This window comes from Nicotiana tabacum, chromosome 19, assembly GCF_000715075.1.
Source record: "Nicotiana tabacum cultivar K326 chromosome 19, ASM71507v2, whole genome shotgun sequence".
Taxonomy (NCBI): domain Eukaryota; kingdom Viridiplantae; phylum Streptophyta; class Magnoliopsida; order Solanales; family Solanaceae; genus Nicotiana; species Nicotiana tabacum.
Genome location: NC_134098.1, coordinates 28,985,166 through 28,995,335, shown reverse-complemented (window position 1 = coordinate 28,995,335; position 10,170 = coordinate 28,985,166).

Sequence of the window (10,170 nt, the reverse complement as noted above, 5' to 3'; positions counted from 1 at the left end):
GTCAAACCGAATGATATAACACGAAACTCAAAGTGCCCGTATCTGGTCCTGAATGCTATATTCAGAATATCTTTCTCCTTAACCCTTACCTGATGGTACCCGGACCTCAAGTCTATCTTCGAGAAACACTTGGCACCTTGCAACTTATCAAATAGATCATCAATCCTCGGGAGCGGATACTTATTCTTGATCGTCACCTTATTCAACTGTCTATAATCAATACACATCCACAAGGAACCATCTTTCTTCCTCACAAATAACACATGTGCTCCCCACAATGATGTACTAGGTCTGATAAAGCCTTTTTCAAGCAAGTCCCTTAGTTGTTCCTTCAACTCTCTTAGTTCTATAGGTGCCATTCTATATGGAGGAATATATATTGGTTGAGTATCTGGTAATATGTCAATATCAAACTCAATTTCTCGCTCTAGCGAAAGACCTGGAAGCTCATCGGGAAAAACATCGGAAAACTCATTAACCACAGGGATAGACTGAACGGTTGGTGACTCTACTTTCACATCCTGAACCCGAACTAAGTGATCAATATAGACCTTTCTAATCATCTTCCCTGCCTTGAGATAGGAAATAAACCTACCTCTCGGCAATGCCGTGTTACTTTTCCACTCCAAAATAGGCTCCACTGCAAATTGGAATCGAACCATCTTTGATCTACAATCAACGTTGGCATAACAAGAAGCCAACCAATCCATACCCAGTATAACATCAAATTCTACCATATCTAACTCAATTAGGTCTGCTACTATAGATCGACTATGAACTACTACTGTACAATCTCTATATACCCGCCTAGCTATCACTGGATCCCCAACAGGTGTGGACACCTTAAATGGTTTAACCAACTCAGGTTCTATCCTAAACTTACTAGAAGCCAATGGAGTTACATATGATAAGGTGGAACATGGGTCAATCAATGCATATAAATCATATGAGGAGACTGATAATATACCTGTAACAACATCAGGTGACTACTCCTGATCCTGTCGTCCTGCTAATGCATAAATGCGGTTCTGAGGATCGCTCGAGCTAGATGCTCCACCTCTGCTTCTACCATGACCGATTGGTGCTTATGAACCTTGACCAGGGGGGTGTACTGATGATGACGAACCAAATACAGATCCCACTGGCTGAACTATGCTTGCACCACCTCTCGTCGGACAATCTCTCATAATGTAGCCTGGATAACCACAAGTATAACAAACACCCAACCCCATACGGCACTACCCGACATGCTGCTTACCACACTGAGCACATCATGGTAAGGGCGGCCTCATCTGACTTGACTCAGCCCTATACTGAGAACTTAAGGCCCTGGAATTCTGACTAGGCCCTAAATATGTGGAACGATCAAATCTCATACTGGCAAACTGAGGGGGTGCGCTAGCCGATGGCTGGGCTGGATACCTCAGGTATTATTGTCTCTAACCACCTCGAAACTCACCAAAAGGACCCGAAGATCCCGCTCTCTTACTCTAGCCCCTATCATGCTCACGATCGACCCTCTGCTTCTGCTTATGCTCCTCTACACCCTGAGCGTATGCCTGAATACGAGAAATATCCATGCCTTGCTGAAGTGAGACCGACATACATTCGTTAATTAGGTGTGGCTCCAACCCATCACAAACCGATGAACCCGATCCTCCATCTTAGCTACAATAGTGGGAGCGTACCTAGCCAAATAATCAAACTGAAGGTTGTACTCTCAAACACTCATATTACCCTGCCGAAGGGTCAAGAACCTATCAACTCTGGCCCGTCTAAGCTCTGGTGGAAGATAATGACGAAGAAAAGCCTTTGTAAACTCATGCCTTACCGCTAGAGGGGCATCCTCACCTCTGGACAACTCCTAAGACTCGTACCAATTAACTGCAACATCCCGAAGTCTATAGGATGCTAGCTCAACTGACTCAGTCGCAGTGGTCTTTATTACTCTCAAAGTCCTCTTCATCCTATCGATAAATACCTAAGGGTCCTCATTTGGATCTGCTCTAGTGAATACCGGCGGGTCCAAATTAATGAAATCATGAACCCTCGCACTTATGGCCCTATCTGCATGACCAATACCTACTTCTTGACGCTGAGATTGTGCGGCTACTAATCGAGTCAATAGCTGAATAACATCTCTCATCTCCTGACCCAATGCATATGGTTGAGGAGTTGGGTGTACAGGGGCAGGCGCTGGAGCTGGTGCCCCTTGGAGCTCCTCTGGAAAGGGTGGGGTATATGAAGTCTGAGATGGAATCTCACTACGAGACTCTTCTTGTCATGCCCCGAACCTAGGAGCGAGACAAGCACCCGGTGCCTCACCTAACCTGGCGTACCAAATTGCGACTAAGGGACTCTGAACACATAATGTCATACTTTGGCCATGGGGCCACCTTGCAAGACAATTTGCGAAGCAAAATATAAAACTGAATGGAAACTAGCGCTAACTAAACATCAATATAAAGCTAGGCTGAAAAGTCCGTCATAGCTACTACAGCTGACAAACCACCAAATTATACATACCAGGCCTACAAACCCAACATACTGCACTAACCAACAGGATATGTCTACAAGCCTCTACTGATAGATGTACTATGATCGGAACAGGGCCCCGACCTACCCATAACATATATACAGATATACATAAGATGTACACAACACTCTAGACCTGGCAACTCCGAAAGGCGTGGAGCTTACCGATCAGGCTGAACTCGAGAAACACCTACTGAGGAGATCTACTCGTCTGTCTATCTGAACCTGCATGCATGAAATGCAGCGTCCCCGAAAAAGGGACGTCAGTACGAAATAATGTACCGAGTATGTAAGGCAATAACATAACTGAAAATCGAAACTGAACTGATAATATAATAACTGGAAGTAACTGGGAGTCAAAGATGATCTGGAGATATACTTACCTGCTGATACTGACTCAACTCCTTCAATATAGTAAGTAAAATAGTTGTACGGCCTTATAAGGCTCGGTATATATAACTGCTCTGCCATAGTAGGCTCGCTCATAGGCGCTCGGCCATACTAGGCTATGTATCTCGACCATGCTGGGCTCGCTCATAGGCGCTCGGCCACAGTAGGCTCGGTATATAACTTTCCATCTGATCAGAGGTTGCCCAATAGGGGCCTGCCCATCGATTATAGCTCGATGGTAATGAAAATACTGTAATACTGTATATATAGGCTTGCTGCTCTCTTGACTGGAAGAAGACAATACTAAAATTGAATATAGAGTCTCGATAAGGAATAATATTGTAACTTATGAGACTAGAATAGTGTGAATAAATTCATGAATATGAACTTCTCTTTTGTCTCATTACTAACACATGTAGCTACGAGATCATGCCAAAATGAAGGAAGGCTTAGCCTTAACATACCTTATCACAATCTTTCCAATCACCAAGTTGAACTCACCTCTTTGTACCTTAATCTACAAGAACGATAATAATACTATCGTTAAGTTACGAAAGGTACAACTATCGCACAACGAACGACAAACTTATTTTGTATTAAAACGGGCAGCATCTCCCCTATAATCCTTACTTCCTCCAAATTCAAGATAACACCAACAATACAAGAACAGAACAATAACAACATATATACATCATTTTCCAGCCCTATATACACCATCAAATACTACCAAATAGCCCAACACACCCCAATCTCTTCGTACACAAAACGACCACCGTAGTAGTGTCAAACGACCCGAAAGTGTTATGACGAACGACCAGCCAACCACCCTACATTTATATGGTGTTTATAAACCCCCTTCCTCCTCCAAAACTCCACAAAATAGTAGTAAAATACGCAGCCCAACAGCAACACAAAACAGTCCACAAAACAGTCCGCTACAAGTGAATAACTCGAACTCACGGCTTCCGATCACCGTCCCGTGAGTTCTTACAAGTATAGAACGAATTACCATGAATTTACAGAAGAAAAATTGGATGAAAGAGAGCAGTAAACTCACCTTATTTGTTGGATAACTCAGCTCTTATCTTGGTTCTTCAAACTCTAGGTTTTACCTCTAATTAGAACTTGAAAGGGAGAGAAAATCAATTAGGGTTTGTGGAAAATTTTTAGGAGGATTCTTTGCAGAGCTTATGTCTGGTTATTATGCTCTATTTCAAGTCTAATATATGAAGAAAATAGGCCCTTAAAAGGCCTCTTTGGACGACCCGAAATGGCCCATTTTTGGGCTTTCATTTAAGCAAGTAGGTGACACACCTACTTGTCACCTAGTAGCTTGCGCAGTATCGCAAAAAATGCCCATATCTTTCTACTCCAATATCGCATTGACAAACGGTTTAATGCGTTGGAAAATAAACTCATAGATCTTTAATTTGATGGGTGGAACACCCCATAACTCTAAGTATATTGGGAGAAAATCGCAGTTACATTTGACCCAAAATTTCAGTAAAACTTATGAGTGTAACTTGTGATGACTTTCATCGACTTTTGTTCCACAACTCGCTTGACATTAAAACATAATACACGGATGTCATACGACTAATATAAATCATAACATAATCTCTTTATCATGTTAATCACCCTAGTCTCACCCCAAAGGTACATGTTATAACATTCCCAACTTGTCGACTTTCGACGAAACATTGTTTTATTCAATTGCTTTAGCTTCTGAACTGTCCAACCCTCTTTGTACTTGTTGTTCATGATCTTCAATATTTGTAACCTCATAGGTAACATGATTAACTTACTTTATATACTTTTAAATATTATCTCATTTTTGGTCCTACATTAGTTTGCTTACGACGCATTTTTACGTACAAAAATATAGGGTGTAACATCACTCCCCCCTTGGGAACATTCGTCCTCGAATGTTTACTCTTAGAGGCTTTGGAAAATTTTGCCAGAGTATCCTTCGTACACTAGGTTAAAACCAACCTGCACGCAGCCAGAAAACATACTATGCATGCCACACATGGCCAATCTTTATAAATAGCAGCAATTTGCCTCACCGACCGTAAATCATAAATATTGAAAGTGAAAAATAAAAGCTTACCTGATGACCTGCTAGCCTACATAGAGCTATGTTGTAGCATCCCATCTCGAACCATATCTTCAGTTTGAAATAGGTGGGGGTATTTAGACTTCATTTCTTTCTCCGATTCCCACGTCATCTCTTCTACATTCTTGCTCCTCCATAAAACCTTCACAGAAGCTACCTCCTTATTTCGTAGCTTGCGGATTTGTCGGTCTAGGATGGCAACTGAAATTTCCTCGTATGACAAGTCCTCTGTAATCTGTACATCATCTGTGGGCACCACTCGGGTAGGATCGCCAATGCACTTCCGTAGCATAGATACGTGAAAAACCGGATGGACAGACTCCAATTCTGAGGGCAACTCTAACTCATAAGCTACTTGGCCCACTCTCCGAATGATCCTATAAGGCCCAATATACCGTGGGCTAAGCTTGCCTTTCTTGCCAAACCTCATCACGCCCTTCATAGGTGATACCTTTAAGAATACCCAGTCATTAATCCTGAACTCTAAGTCTCGTCGCCGCACGTCGGAATATGACTTCTGACGACTCTGAGCTGTCAACAGTCGCTCCCGGATAAGCTTTACTTTCTCTATGGCCTGCTGAACCAGGTCTGACCCATGTAACCCAGATTCTCTAACATCAAACCACCCTATAGAAGATCTGCACTTACGCCCATACAAAGCCTCGTACGGAGCCATCTGGATACTGGAGTGGTAACTGTTATTATATGCAAACTCGATAAGAGGTAGATGTTCATCCCAACTTCTTTTAAAATCCAACACACATACTCGTAACATATCTTCGAGCGTCTGAATTGTGCGCTCGGCTTGTCCATCAGTCTGTGGATGAAAAGCTGTGCTGAGATTCACCTGAGTCCCTAGACCTCTCTGAAATGACCTCCAAAAATGTGCTGTAAACTGAGCCCCACGGTCAGATATAATAGAAACCGGTACTCCGTGTAGCCGCACTATCTCCTTAATATATAACTTTGCATAATCTTCTGCTGTATATGTAGATCTGACTGGTAGGAAGTGAGCTGATTTCGTGAGTCTATCGACTATCACCCATATGGAATCGAACTTACGATTAGAACGAGGTAAACCCATGATAAAGTCCATGTTTATCGCCTCCCATTTCCATGTCGGGATCTCTATAGTCTGCATTAGCCCTCCGGGCTTCTGGTGTTCTACCTTCACTTGCTGGCAACTAGTACATTGGGCGACAAACTCAGCAATGTTCTTCTTCATATCATTCCACCAGTACATATCCTTAATGTCATGATACATCTTCGTCGATCCAGGATGGATGGAATACCATGAATAATGTGCCTCTGACATAATCCTGTCTCGTAGCCCTGCTACATCTGGAACACACAAACGACCCTTGTATCTGAGAACCCCATCTCCCTTGAGCTCTAACAATGGCTTCTTCTGCTGCGGAACTCGCTCTCTCAACTCGACCAACTCTGGGTCCTCGTACTGCCTTTCCTTGACTTCAGCTATGAGGGATGATTTTGCAGTGTTTTGGAGTACAACTCCACCATCCTCAGAATCTACTAACCGAACCCCCAACGAAGCCAATTGATGAATCTCTCTAGCTAATTGTCTTTTCTTAGGCTCTACATGTGCTAAGCTACCCATAGATAGGCGACTTAAGGCATCTGCTACAACATTAGCTTTCCCTGGATGGTAGAGAATGTTAACATCATAATCTTTCAATAACTCAAGCCATCGCCTCTGTCGCAAATTCAACTCTTTCTGCTTGAAAATATATTGTAGGCTTTTATGATCAGTAAATACATCAACATGAACACCATATAAATAATGCCGCCATATCTTAAGTGCATGGACAACCGCAGCTAACTCGAGGTCGTGGGTCGGATAATTCCTCTCGTGCTTCCTCAACTGCCTTGAAGCATATGCAATTACCTTCCCATGTTGCATCATGACACATCCTAACCCGACACCTAATGCATCACAATACACGGCATAATCCTCTAGACCCTCTGGAAGTGTTAGAACTGGAGCTGAGGTCAACCTGTTCTTAAGCTCTTGGAAACTCCGCTCGCAAGCCTCTGTCCATTGAAACTTAGTTTCTTTCTGTGTCAACTTCGTCAATGGTGCCGAAAGGGAAGAAAAACCCTCTACGAACCTCTGATAGTATCCTGCTAAGCCTAGAAAGCTACGAACCTCTGTCGGAGTGGTAGGTCTAGGCCAAGATTTCACGGCCTTAATCTTCTGAGTGTCTACCTTTATCCCTTCATCTGATACAATATGCCCCAAGAATGCTACAGACTTCAACCAGAACTCACATTTAGAAAACTTAGCATACAACTAATGATCACAGAGGGTTTGGAGTACCGCTCGCAGGTGGTCCGCATGCTCATCCTCTGAACGGGAATAAACCAGAATATCATCAATAAATACTATCATGAACAGATCTAAAAATGGCCGGAATAGGCTATTCATCAAGTCCATAAATACAGCGGGTGCATTAGTCAACCCGAAGGACATGACAAGGAACTCGAAGTGGCCATATCGGGTCCTGAAGGCTGTCTTCGGAATATCTTTTTCCCGAACTCTGACCTGGTGGTACCCCGACCTCAAATCTATCTTTGAAAAGCATCTAGCTCCCTGCAACTGATCAAACAAGTCATCGATCCTTGGAAGTGGATACTTATTCTTAATAGTTACCTTGTTCAGCTGCCTATAATCGATACACATCCTCAGCGAGCCGTCTTTCTTCCGCACAAATAGTACCGGTGCACCCCAAGGTGAGGTACTGGGCCTAATGTAACCTTTCTCCAGCAAATCTTTTAACTGCTCCTTCAACTCCTTCAATTCGGCAGGTGCCATTCTATACGGAGGGATGGATATTGGTTGAGTTCCTGGAAGCAAATCGATGCTAAAATCAATCTCTCGCTCTGGAGGAATACCTGGAAGCTCATCTGGAAACACATCTGCATACTCTTTGACTACGGGAATAGACTGAAGTGTAGGTATCTCAGCATCTGTATCTCTAACTCGCACAATATGATAAATGCACCCTTTTGCGATCATTTTCCTCGCCTTCAGATAGGAAATAAACCTACCTCTGGGTGTTGGTGTATTACCTACCCATTCAAGGACTGGCTCACCCGGAAAATAAAATCTGGCTGCCTTTGCTCGGCAATCAACTGTGGCATAGCAAGCTGCCAACCAGTCCATGCCCATGATAGCATCAAAATCCATCATCTCTAGCTCAACTAGGTCAGCTAAGGTCTGACGACTATAAATTGTCACCGTACAACCTCGGTAAACCCGTCTAGCAATAATCGATTCTCCGACCGGTGTAGATACCGCAAAAGGATCACTTAGTATTTCAGGCACTATACCAAACTTCCTCGCGACAAATGGGGTAATATACGATAAAGTAGATCCTGGGTCTATCAAAGCATAAGCATCGTGAGAGCAAATGGTTAATATACCTGTCACAATGTCTGGTGAAGACTCCTGGTCCTGTCGACCCGCTAAAGCATAGATACGGTTCTGATTACCACTTGAACTGGAACCTCTACCTCTTCCCCGACCTCTACCAGCCGAAGACTGAGACTCGCGCCCTGAAGGATGCACGGACATAGATGATCCTGTTGCTGAACTCGCTGGTTGTGCCATTCCCCCCGAATCTCTATTTGGGCAATCCCGCATCATATGCCCTGGACGCCCACATGTATAACAAGCATCAGAACCTGCTCGGCATTGGCCCAAGTGTCCTCTACCACAGATGTCACACCGTGGAGGAAATGACCATGTCTGCACAGATCCTCACTGTCGCTGCAAACCCGACGCCCATGAGCTCTCACCTGGTCCTGACTGAGTATAGCGGTCATACCTGTAACCCTGTAACTGAGGTGGCGGAGGCCTAGGTGGCCGTCCGAAGTACTGGGTCCTATAACTACCCTGATATTGCTCCTGAGACCTGGGAAATCTCATCCTCTTATGTTGCCCTTGCTCAGCCCTTTCTGCACCCTGCTGCCGACGCCTACCCCTTTCTATATTCTGGGCGAATGCCTGAATCCGGGAGATATCCATACTATCCTGCAATGCAGCGGTGGCACATGCCTCGGTTAACTCTGGGGCTAACCCTGTTATAAACCTGTGAATCCTGTCCCGCATAGTAGCAACAATGGATGGCGTATATTTGGCCAATGAGTCAAAATGGAGACTATACTCTCGAACACTCATATTACCCTGCTTGAGGGATAGAAACTGATCGACTCGAGCCTGTCGGATCTCCCGCGGTAAGTACTGGTCAAGGAAGGCATCTGAAAAATTCTCCCAAATAGCTGGAGGTGCATCACGTCCCCTGAACCTCTCCCATCCCTCATACCAAAGGATGGCTATATCTCGGAGTCGAAAAGCTGCTAGCTCAACTGCCTCTTTCTCCGTGGCATGCATAACATGAAAGATCCTGTGAAGCTTATCTATGAAATCCTGCGGGTCCTCCCTCTGATCTGTCCCCGTGAACTCTGGGGGACTCAAAGCAATAAACTCTCGGACCCTTGAACTCCTAGACCACTCAGAAGTTCCTGCACTAGCTGATGCCCTAGCCTGTTGCTGGGTAGCTACCAACTGTGTCAATAAATGCACCGCACTCCTCAAGTCCTGATCTAATGGAAGTGGAGGGGGAACTGGATGTGCGGTTTCCCTAGGAATCTCCATAGTTGGTGGAGGAGCCGGTAATGGCTGAGTAGGTGTCTCACCTTGAGCCTCAGACTGGGCCCCATCTACTGGGGGTACCTTGCTGGTCCCCTCACCTACTGCTGTATCTCTCCTCTGGCTAGCCGTAGTCTTCCTAGTCACCGACATCTGTGCATGCAAACACCAACACATAAGTTTAATTCAAATTTCCTATAACTCAGTTCTGTAGCACGATTTAGATTTCAAAGAAGGGTAACCAACTCCTAAATGCCCTGTAGTGCCCTGCTTATATAATGTGGTGCACAACACATCTATAAACAAGACCCTACTAGACACGGCTTGTAGACTCCCTAGGACAGAACTGCTCTGATACCAAGTTTGTCACGCCCCGAACCTAGGAGCGAGACAAGCACTCGGTGCCTCACCTAACCTGGCGTACCAAATTGCGACTAAGGGACTCTGAACACATAAT